Source organism: Pecten maximus, chromosome 13 (assembly GCF_902652985.1).
Source record: "Pecten maximus chromosome 13, xPecMax1.1, whole genome shotgun sequence".
Classification (NCBI taxonomy): Eukaryota; Metazoa; Mollusca; class Bivalvia; order Pectinida; family Pectinidae; genus Pecten; species Pecten maximus.
In genome coordinates this window covers 9,478,665-9,489,529 of record NC_047027.1, presented here as the reverse complement: position 1 = coordinate 9,489,529, position 10,865 = coordinate 9,478,665, and the positions used below count along the sequence as shown (strand labels likewise).

Genomic DNA, 10,865 nt, shown 5'->3' with positions numbered 1-10,865 from the left:
TTACCGATTTATAGTGCTACCTCACTGAAGCATACTGCCAAAGACAACCAGCAGCACACCCCAACCGGTCACATTGTACTGACAACGGGTCAACCAGTCGTCCCACTCCCAAAATGCTGAACGTTAAGCAGGAGTAGCAACTACAATGTTTAATGACTCAGGTATGTCTCGGCCAGGGGACAGAACCCAAAGTCTTCCTCACAGGGGCGAACGCTCAACTGAAGACCAAAATTGAGGCATTGTCAAGGGAGACTTTAGGAAGAAAAAAGATGTTCAGAAAGAAGAGAAAAGATAAGATCCCAAATTTAGTCGCCTCTTACGATCATGCAATGGGGGGCAGCAGGTACAATTCTTACGCCCTACATGCAGGGCAGTCACATAAATCCCTCACCTATGTGACACGATAACACTGCACAGCAATCACACAAATTCCCTTGTCAATATTACACAATACCATATAAAAGTAAGTATATAATTACTTAATTTTCGCATAAATTATCACCTATACTCTTAATCATTTATAACATAGTTGAATAATACCTTCAACATTATAAAATGGGCCCCGTCTACGAGCTTTTCACAGCAAAATTACATCACCTTAGGTGAGGATATAGAATCAAACATACACCATGCTGTACACTCGACTACTCAAGTCGTGTAATTGTAAAGGTGCGCATAGCGAAATATAATAGTAGTTCTCATATCGTCTTTTCGTTTCTCTTTGTTATGATAATTTCTTATTTACGTTTACATTTAAAGTATACAGGAAACGCCCATGAGATATTGTAAGAACCACGACGTTTATCAGATTTATTACAAAGTCTTACAATCGACAGTCTGCATATCATGACAAACTCGTTTACTGAAGGGTATTTCACCATAAGTTACTATTACAGGTATATAATGTACAGGAATGTATGAAGTCATTCTCATTATTGAATGATTGTGGGTTTCTCTCCTTTCAATTTGTTATTTGTTTCGAAGACTGTGAATAGCACAAACACTCCTCAATACCCATGACAGTGTTAATAGACTTTAATATGATATAAGTATAGCCAGCCCTATACGTAATTTTATGTTGAAAAAAACTTCACAACATAATAATCAAATCTATACACATATAAACTGATCGTTTTAACTTACCTCCGTCTTTTTACACCTCCATAGGTAAAAGTGTTTGTAATCTTTCTCGACTGAGGAACAAAATACTGAATCTCTACAATGAAATTGATTTTTTTATTATTCATTTTCAGTTTGTGAACAACTCTCGGATGTATTGACGTGGCTTTCTACTTGAACACGGTGTTTATTCGAATGAAGAAGGACAGACCTGGCAGATATAGAGTGTCTAATTGAAGGTAGGTATATAAAGTAACAGTTACCACTGTTATACAAGCCTAAAACATTGAAACAGTATATCCATTCTACATATATTTCCCCAGTCAACGATTGTAATTGCCGGTAAATTGATCTCGTACGCGTACTCTTGCTTTAACGGGTTTTTACGGCATCTTTGGTTTTCGAAGACGAACCGCTAATTTTAATCTAATCAAAATACAGATGCTCACTTCAACCACGTCACATGAAAATCTTAACGACATCGTATGAACATGTAACGTAGTGACTAAATCTTAATTAGATTGGTGCTAGATGTGCCCCAATTCAAGTTTAAGGGTCCCCAAAAGGGTAACCAAACTAGTGTCAAATCTAGGATTTTGTTTTTTTTGTTAGTGTCATCTTTAGGTCACCTGAGACAAAGTCTCAAGTGACCTATTCTTATCACCTTTTGTTCGTCGTCGTGCGTCGTCCGTCCGTAAACAATTTACATTTTAAATTATCACCTATACTCTTAATCATTTATAACATAGTTTGCAAATTTACCTGTGCTACAACTGAACTATTTCAAATCAAATTTTTTTCATTGTAGAAACACAGAATATTTTTCCTCAGACGAGCTAGCATTATATACAAATTACCTGTGTACTTATACTAGACAGAATTATAATCATCACTCAAAAAGATGTACCAGTCTATATGTATGAATACATGAATACATGAATACTGTAGATAATTATGGTATTTTTGATCACGGAATGAAAGTCGATTAACACTGTCAGGGGTATTAAGGAGTGTTTTGTATAGCTATCACCAAACCAATTTTGAATTCAAAAGAAACCCGTATAGAAGCGAATAAAGAATATGCTTTATTGTACTTGTTCTGCATATCATAAGTGGCGAGTAAAGTGGACCCAAGGGGAATCGAGAAGTTTCTACCTTAACTTATATTTAGTGGACACTGAAGAGACATACATATGTCTTTTGACTCAATTGTAACACTTTGGATCTTGCATCTTTCCCTTTTCCTCACTGCTCTTTCTGTTCTCGGTTGTTTCTCTGCTGGTGTTTCCTTGGCATCCTTCCCCATATGACCATGACTCTTGCGACGGCTTTTACCCCTAGAAACAAAACAAACGAAAAGAAGGGAACAAATTAAAATAAATATTTACAGCTGGAATAGAAAATGAAGGAACAGGATGGGTAACTGATTCCCTGCTCAGTAGACAACTCTGATTGCCACTGTCGGAACACTATTTAATCAATACAAAAAGGAAGAATATTAAGATCGAAACAGTAAGGAATCGTTCGCTATCTCGGTGTGAATGTATGATTAGTGCGCAAGTTACGATGAAAAGTGTTGGAAACGATGTGCGGAAAAGACACCATCTACAACAATAAGCTGATCGAAAAAGATTCCCATAAACATAACTTCAGTAAATGTTTTTCACACCCAAATGTTTTGATATATTATAATTAACTGTAGGGGAGTTTTTCATACAAGTCTTGGTTTATCAACAAATGTTAAAGTTGGACGGCTGCCATACAAATGAAACCAAAGCCATACAAAAAGGGCGATTCACAAAATAAGCTAATATAATAAAACTTTACTGACAAGACATCATATGAAGTAGCATGACATCATATGCAAGGACATAACGTCATACGAAATAACATGACACCATATGTAATAACAGGACATCATATGTAATGCCATGACGTCATGAAGTAATGAGACATATATAATAACAATACATCATTGGTAATGACGTTACATCCTATTTATGATAATGATTCAAGTCCATCATTATTTAAACCCTGAAGACATGTTAATCAATAACCTATGATGAAATACTCTTCCGTATAAGAGTGTGTACCTAGTGGGGTGGAGGCAGATGATGATACGGCTTTAAGTGATGTCTGACGAACTTTTATTGACTTTTCCTGTATACTTTAAACGTAACTATTAAAAGACAATTTTCACAACAACACTTGAGATAAGAAAGACGAAAATTGGAACACTGCTCATTATGCTTCTCGCACCTACATGTATATAGTTAGTAAGTCTAGACCGGTGAAGTAATCGATCGTACATGGTATTCGTTGGATTCGATATCCACACCGATATTTATGCAATTATGCTGTGAAAAGCTCGAAGACATTGAATTGTCGAGTTTTAAAGGGGTGTTTTGAATTATATATTAGGTAATTATGATAATTGTAAGGTGTTTTATTACATTCTTAGTGGTACGTTCAAAGGGGTATTAACAGAAAGAACTTATCAGGGTTACACTCGCGTACATAGTTTAAAACAGACCGACAGCTTTTTACATAGATTACAGTATAACAAACTTCTGTTAACATATACAAGTGTGGGCTATGACAACTGTCGATATCTACCGCAAGATAAGATTTACCACTTGTCCACATTTATCACTTTAAATTATGTAGATGTTGTTTTATTTCATGCTTATGTTTCGATCACCATTAATTGACTCATTTTAGAGTTGAAGGGACGTTATGAATGTTATAATATCAATGGATGTAATCTTTTTAAACGCTTGTCTAGTGAGGGCTCTTCAGATAGCCCCTACGTTTGGTGCCTTCTGTCAATCATGATCCTAAGAGAAGACTAAAATTAGGTTAATCACATTCATCTATACATTTACCCCAGTATTCGGTGTAAAAAAAAACATTCTCAATAAAATCATGTTTGATTGATTCAATGTATAACAAATAACCCATTCAAGGATCGATTTGTTGTTCCATTTCAATTCATACTGCCATACCATTATGTAATTAAAGCTAATTCAGATTTTGTATCAGGAATAGTTGCACTAATTTGGGTTCTACCAGCCTGCCGACACGTACCTTACCCAAAAATTGTAGTTTCTCCTCTAATTCAACCGAATTGTTTTGTGAGTTTTCAATTGCTGAGCCCGTTGCCAGTATGACATAACCAAGTTGGGTGTTCTGGTCCTCAGTGATGTAGCTTAAGCAATACAAACTAAACGAAACTCAAATAGAAGATATACGGACATCCGGCACATTTTACTAAATCGTATGGCTAATTGTTTGGTATTGCCAAAAGATGCCCAAGAAAAACAGCGGGCGCATTAATACACGTCCTTAGAATGTTATATAGTTATGAGTGATTAAAGGTGGCAATCTTCAACCCTCAAAAAAGCTAAAAAGCGGCAGAAAGACAGAAAATTAAACAGATTTAAACAGATTGACTTGTGAGTTGCCCTCCAGACGTTAAAAGGAAAAACAAAAAAACACTTGTTTTTGTAGTTCATGTTATAAAATATAAATGTGTGTATTGAATTGGGGTTGTTAAAGGGGTCATCCCTCTACGGGACTGAACTAGTTTAGGAGTTGTCAACCACTTAGTGACCACTGCCTAGATATGAACAGCAAGCTGTACGTCATAACAAGGGAGCAGAACAGCTACGTGGTACCGAGGCAGCCTCCTCCTCCTCACAATTTGATGGGTAAATTAGTCAATAGGTCGCATAGGTCATATTAAAGGAGGTTCGCGCCTTCCTAGGACTTTTTTGAGATGAGGAGATGTGTTAGAAGTTGACTAACGATTCTTTTACAATTTTACCATGATTGTGATACAACTTCGACAAAGAGTATTGCATTACATACCCATCACTAGCAGTAAAACACCAAGGGAGATAACACATATTTTGCTATCAGGTAGTTGGTTAAATATATTAATTTCTTTCGCTTGGTCTGAGGATCACAAATTACTAACTGAACTAACAAATTTGTCTTTGAACTTTGAAACTGACATTAACTTTTAACCCAATGAGAGGCTGCGTCAGCTAAATTGGTATGAATGTTAGTCATATATATATTGACAGGTTGAAGTTCGTAACTATTTCAAAGAAAGTTCACCGTGCAGGAGCGGTAACAGAATAAAAGTATATGAACCATTTTAAGATTAAAGAGGAAATGATTGTGATAATTCAAAATTGGTATGTTGTTGATAATAGATATCAATTACAAAAAAAATACATTTTTATTATGTAACAGAACACACGACTACCATGATGGTACACGGCAGATCGCTGGTATTGTTTACCCCAAAACAGACATGTTGGTATGACTACGAGGTGAGTATGTCATTTACTTTGACCAAGATACTCTGATTACTATCTAACTTGATAGGTGGTTTGGGGCATATGAATTCCTGAAAATATCTCCCATTAATTTTATTTTTTTTAATTCCTTTATGCTCTGCAAGTTTTGTACAAGTTAATACATTGGATGTGATTGATAAATAGTGTAGAATTTTGTCTCGTCAGGATGGTGTTTTCCTAACCGAATTATCACTCTAGACAGCAGTATGAAATGGATCAAACATAATTAGTATGACCTTATATCATTCTCCTCTTATTGGTCAATAGGGCCCATAAATGTAGAGGAAAGTAGACAAAAAATAAGAAAAGGTAAAAACTAGATGTTGACATATTCGGATACTTATCACACAAATACTGAAGACAGATATCGCGCTCAAATAAAGTTTATCTTGACGAATAGGCCAATAGCTTTCTGGTAATCAAAAATTGTGCTTAAGTTGACAATTATAAACAAGAGATATGGGAAAAGTAATGTTTTGTTAAAAAATATTGCGTTGAATGCAAGTAAATACAGTCCAATTAATGGTCGGTTATTGCAAAAAGCTTGTCGCATGCACAAAGATTGATCCTTCCGCTTCAGTAAATAAAAATTCGTAATGTAAAATTGTCACTGAAGTAATCGACGAGGACCCAACACGTTTCTCTACAGCAAGGACACCAGACACCGATCGTATTTTAACAACGTGCATATGTTCAATTATTCCAATAATTTGGCACCGAGAGATTATTGTTAGAAGATATTTAAAGCCTGTACAATAATGCTTTGGGATCTGACGGAAGGATATTTATATAACAAAACGCTCAATATACTTGATGGATACTAATTCACAACACCTACATATTTGTAGTACGCTTAAAATTTAGGCCAACACCGACCATTCCAAACAAATAAACAATTCGAAATGTTTCTAACCTATACACTGATACCTGCACTACACGTTGATTTACATTATAAAATAATTGATTGACCAATAAAGTTTACAGATATAATATAACATTGTCCTTCCATGCTGATTGGTACTATATTTCGGATTTGATTAATTTATTAATAACGATTTATTTATGTTGGAGGCGGGGCAAATGCTTAAAAGAGATGACGTGGCTTTCCAAAACATCAAGTTTCGCATCGTCCAAAAGACATTTCCGTCAGACATGAAGGTATGGATATGACATGCAATAGTCATGTTTAGATTTATGCTATCTCATATGACGTTTTGCTAAGGGAATTTCCAGCAAATTTTGCTGATACATTTTATAGAATGTCAAGCTCATATCAAGTTATGGAGGCTACTAAAGATGCAGGCTTGTGATATGATGGATTTCATTGGAATTTTAAACATATTTACGTCATTTCCATAAAACTGAAGTAGAAGGGTTATAGAATAATTAAGTATTATAAATATCATATACAATTTCGTAGAGCCATTTGTGAATAAAGAGGGTACTCTCCAAAGGTTAAATGTAATATTAAGATGGTTATAGTATTACGTTGATATATATTAGTTATATATAAATTAAAAATCAATACATTATTGTTCCGGATTCCTTCTTGTTTACACTGTTAACGTATGTTGGGCGAAGCGACGGTATTGTCTTGGCGCATTCAGCGTGGTAAAGGCATAATAAATAGTTCAACAAAAGACCCATTGGTTTATTTGACCCTGAATGTAGGTCAATATTTTTTTTTAATAAAACAAAATGGGACGTAATACGCATGTCGGTTAATGTTGCGTTCCATTTTGTTGCCCATTAGCGTATTTATGTAAAATATACAATGTTGTAACTTGTTCATTCCGATGACGTCACGTTGATAACAGATCCCGCGTTGCATCTTCACTGCCTGACGCGAAGGCTTCATTCTGTGTTTTTAGTATTTTTGTTAGTTTTCTTGTATGTCAATTGAACATGTATGGTAAAACAGCCTTAATCAATATGAGGTGTGATTGTAGTTTTTTAAAAAAAAAAAGGCATGTTGCGCAAAAGTTTTCAGTGCATTAATGATCGCAGCTTGCATCGACTGTCATGGCAAAGACGAGGACGGTGGTTTTACCACAGTGTTGAATCTACAGATTTGCATATACAAACGAAAACTTCTAGCTATACCTAATTTCTTGAAAAATCATCTGTAAATAATAAATTAAACTAATGACGATCAATTGTCTATTGATCCGTCTATAAACGTTTGTTCGTTTCTATATACCGATTTCGATACTTAAAACACTGAAGAGTTCCAATATTGAAGCATGAGCATTAAGACTTGCTCCATAAATCGTCCTAGAGCACATCCAACAACCCAAAATTAATACTTTTAAAACAGATAAGAGCGTGAAGGTATTTGTACGAGAATAACGAAAAGATAAACATCGTCAAAATTATCTAAAAAAGTAATTAATTCATAGACAAATGATCAATTAATACCGGTTTATAACGCTAAATAAGACGATAAGGACGTCTTACAACTAACATAAAAATCCGGTCAAGAAAATAAACAGAACTGACAGGGAAATCATTAAAAAATGAATTTACCAATTTAAATGAAATATTGATAGTCGACTTAAATTGTACTCACCGGTCATTTGGATGTGTTGACCTCATGATTAGTAATTCGGAAAACAATATTGGCTCTTGATATCGTATATCCGTTGTTGTATTATTTGAATTGCTACACTGTTAATTACCCAAGATGAAAAGTATTTGCTTATAAATCGACAATATACATAACCTCTTTAGGACATTTGTTTCCATCGCAGAAAAATCCTGTTACAAAGCCAAATATGGATGCCAGTCTGAATCCAAAACGTCAATATGATCACACGGTAAGACTTATGTTAAAGCTGTTGATGCTGTTTCATTTCTAGTTTTTCACTGATTTCGAAAAAAAAAGAGACTAACGTTGAACTTGATGGGCATGTTTATAATCTTGATAAAAATTGTTTGGTAAATATAATTGTGTTTTGAGCTTTGTTAGACTATGAATCATAATAAAACAATATTATAATGCCATTATGAAGTTTATCCGAATTGTGTCGACAGGCCAGTTCGGGATTAGAGGATGCAGAAACATGGAAAGATGTAGAAATCGATAAATACTCTTTGTCAAGTCCTTACCAGGTAAGATTTATTATTTTATAGCAATGTATGTCTTCCTTGCACTGATTTTTTTTTATCTGAATAGCGTACATTACAATATGTATGTGGGGGAAGGGTACATACTGGTTGATTTATATTTGCCATAAATATATAGGTATGGTATTTTAGCAATATAGGGTTCACCGACATATGTTTAATCGCATTCCAAGACTTTAATGCTTGTACTTTTACCAACTAACACACCAGCAACAGAATAACTTCATAAACTAACATTCTTAAAGTATTGAAATATTCACGAATTGATGCCTTACATATGAATGATAATAGGATTTTGGAATTTGTTACATGGAATTGGCTCGTAGTACATCTAAATAATTTAGTATTGCCAGTCCTAAAATCGTTACTGACGTTTCTTAGGTTTCTTTCTAACACAAATTGTACTTTTTATCTCCGTATTAAACGATGTTTTAGCATTAATTTAATTTACGCCCATTTCAATTCGCAAATATATATATCGTGATACTTTTATATGTGTTTACTAATAATTGTATTTATATAAGCACATACCGCACGCACGGGCGGCCGTCCTTAAATCACCTTAGATGTTAATAGGACGTTAAACAAAATAAACCAAACCAAACAAATCTTTGTTTACCATCTAATCTTTAAGCCAAAGCTGATTTAAATTTATTCAGTCGTTAAAATTTTGGCAGTTGAAATAATTCCCCTCTATTATCCTTATTTGGTGTGTTTGAATATAAACTTTCAATATTTAGCAGAAAGATAAACTTACTTTGTTAGCTGTAGACCAATGCAATCCAATAAAAAAAATGTTTAAATGTAAATGGTGTATCTTCATGCTTCAGAAAGTGGTAATGCGTTATATGTCGGTTGAAAGTAATAAAAGGAAACTACTTCATCGTCGACAAGAATCTATATGGATAATTAATATTTCATATCTCATTTTCACTTGTTGTCATATGAAATTAATTTTCTACAAGTACGCATTTTGTCTTAATCCGTTCACACCGTACAACGCACCAATGTACCACTATGTTGGTACTGTTTAAATCAAAATAGGTCAGCTGCCGTCGCCGTTCCGTTTTACAGCGTCAATGAGCGGGGTTCATTTTGTAGCATGATAATAAGACATCATCCCACACCAGTCACGTGACCAGGGCATTCATTCAGCAGACCAATGTCCACGCTTTAGATTGACCTTCACAATCACCCAATTTGAATCATCTAAAAACGTCTGGGGTGTCCTTGGATGACGAGTACGGCGTCGCTTAATCCTCCCTCAAATTTACAGAAATTGGCACAGGCATTGAACGCCATCCTGGCTCACAACATTCGACAATAAACATGCTCTATTTAACGGCGTTGTAATGCTGTGGTATTTAATGGTGGTGGTCACCCATGTTACTTACAACGTTCCTAGAGACATACCCAACACAAATCATTGAATCATAACGGTCTGGTTTGGTTAATTTAGTTTTACGTCCTATTAACAGCCAAGGTTATTTAAGGACGGCCTCCCGTGTGTGCGTGTGTTGAGTTCGTATGTGTGTTTTGGGAGGCTGCGGTATGTTCGTGTTAAGTCACCTTGTGATAGACCGGAACTTTTGCCGATTTATAGTGCTACCTCACTGAAGCATACTGCCGAAGACACTTAGCAGGACACCCCACCCGGTCACATTAAATCATAACGGATATTTGTCGACATTCAAGCGTCCTTAAGAAGACATTCTACGTCAACATATGGCCCCTCATTTACTATGTTTTACTAAAACCTGATATAGCTACCGCCGTTCCAAACCTTGATAACCTTAGGTATATTATTAACTGTTAAATACTGATTTTTAATGTTATGTTAATCGCAGAGCTATCCTGCTGATAAGGCAAAGGTGGACGACAACCAGGAAACCAGACGTCAATATGATCACAAGGTGAGGAATAACGTCGATGTCGCTAAACCAACATTGCGGTAAACCCATCTGAATTGTACATTATGTCTACTGTCATTTGTTATATCGTTATGGTTTGTGTTATGTATTGATAAATCGCTATTTCTTCACTTCATTGGGTGGTTGGGTGGCACGGTGGTAACACAAATGCCTTATACCATGCCGGCCGGGATGCGATTCGGACGTGAAAAGGTATGGGGACACCTGCTCAATAACGTGGGTTTGATGCAGTGACTTATTTAATTACTTAATTAAGTGTTGCCTAATTGATACAGGTTGTTCTAAGCGGTTATGGACAAACATGTTTCGCAACAGATTCAAT

At 35.2% G+C, this 10,865-nt stretch overlaps 1 long non-coding RNA gene across 1 annotated transcript; it reads left to right on the top strand.

Annotated features, from left to right (window-relative positions):
- Positions 1-8,234: 8,234 nt before the first annotated feature.
- LOC117341500 lies at positions 8,235-10,526 on the top strand. Its single transcript, XR_004535650.1, has 3 exons — positions 8,235-8,302; positions 8,520-8,597; positions 10,460-10,526. It is a non-coding gene; the product is annotated as an uncharacterized LOC117341500 (long non-coding RNA).
- Positions 10,527-10,865: the final 339 nt, after the last annotated feature.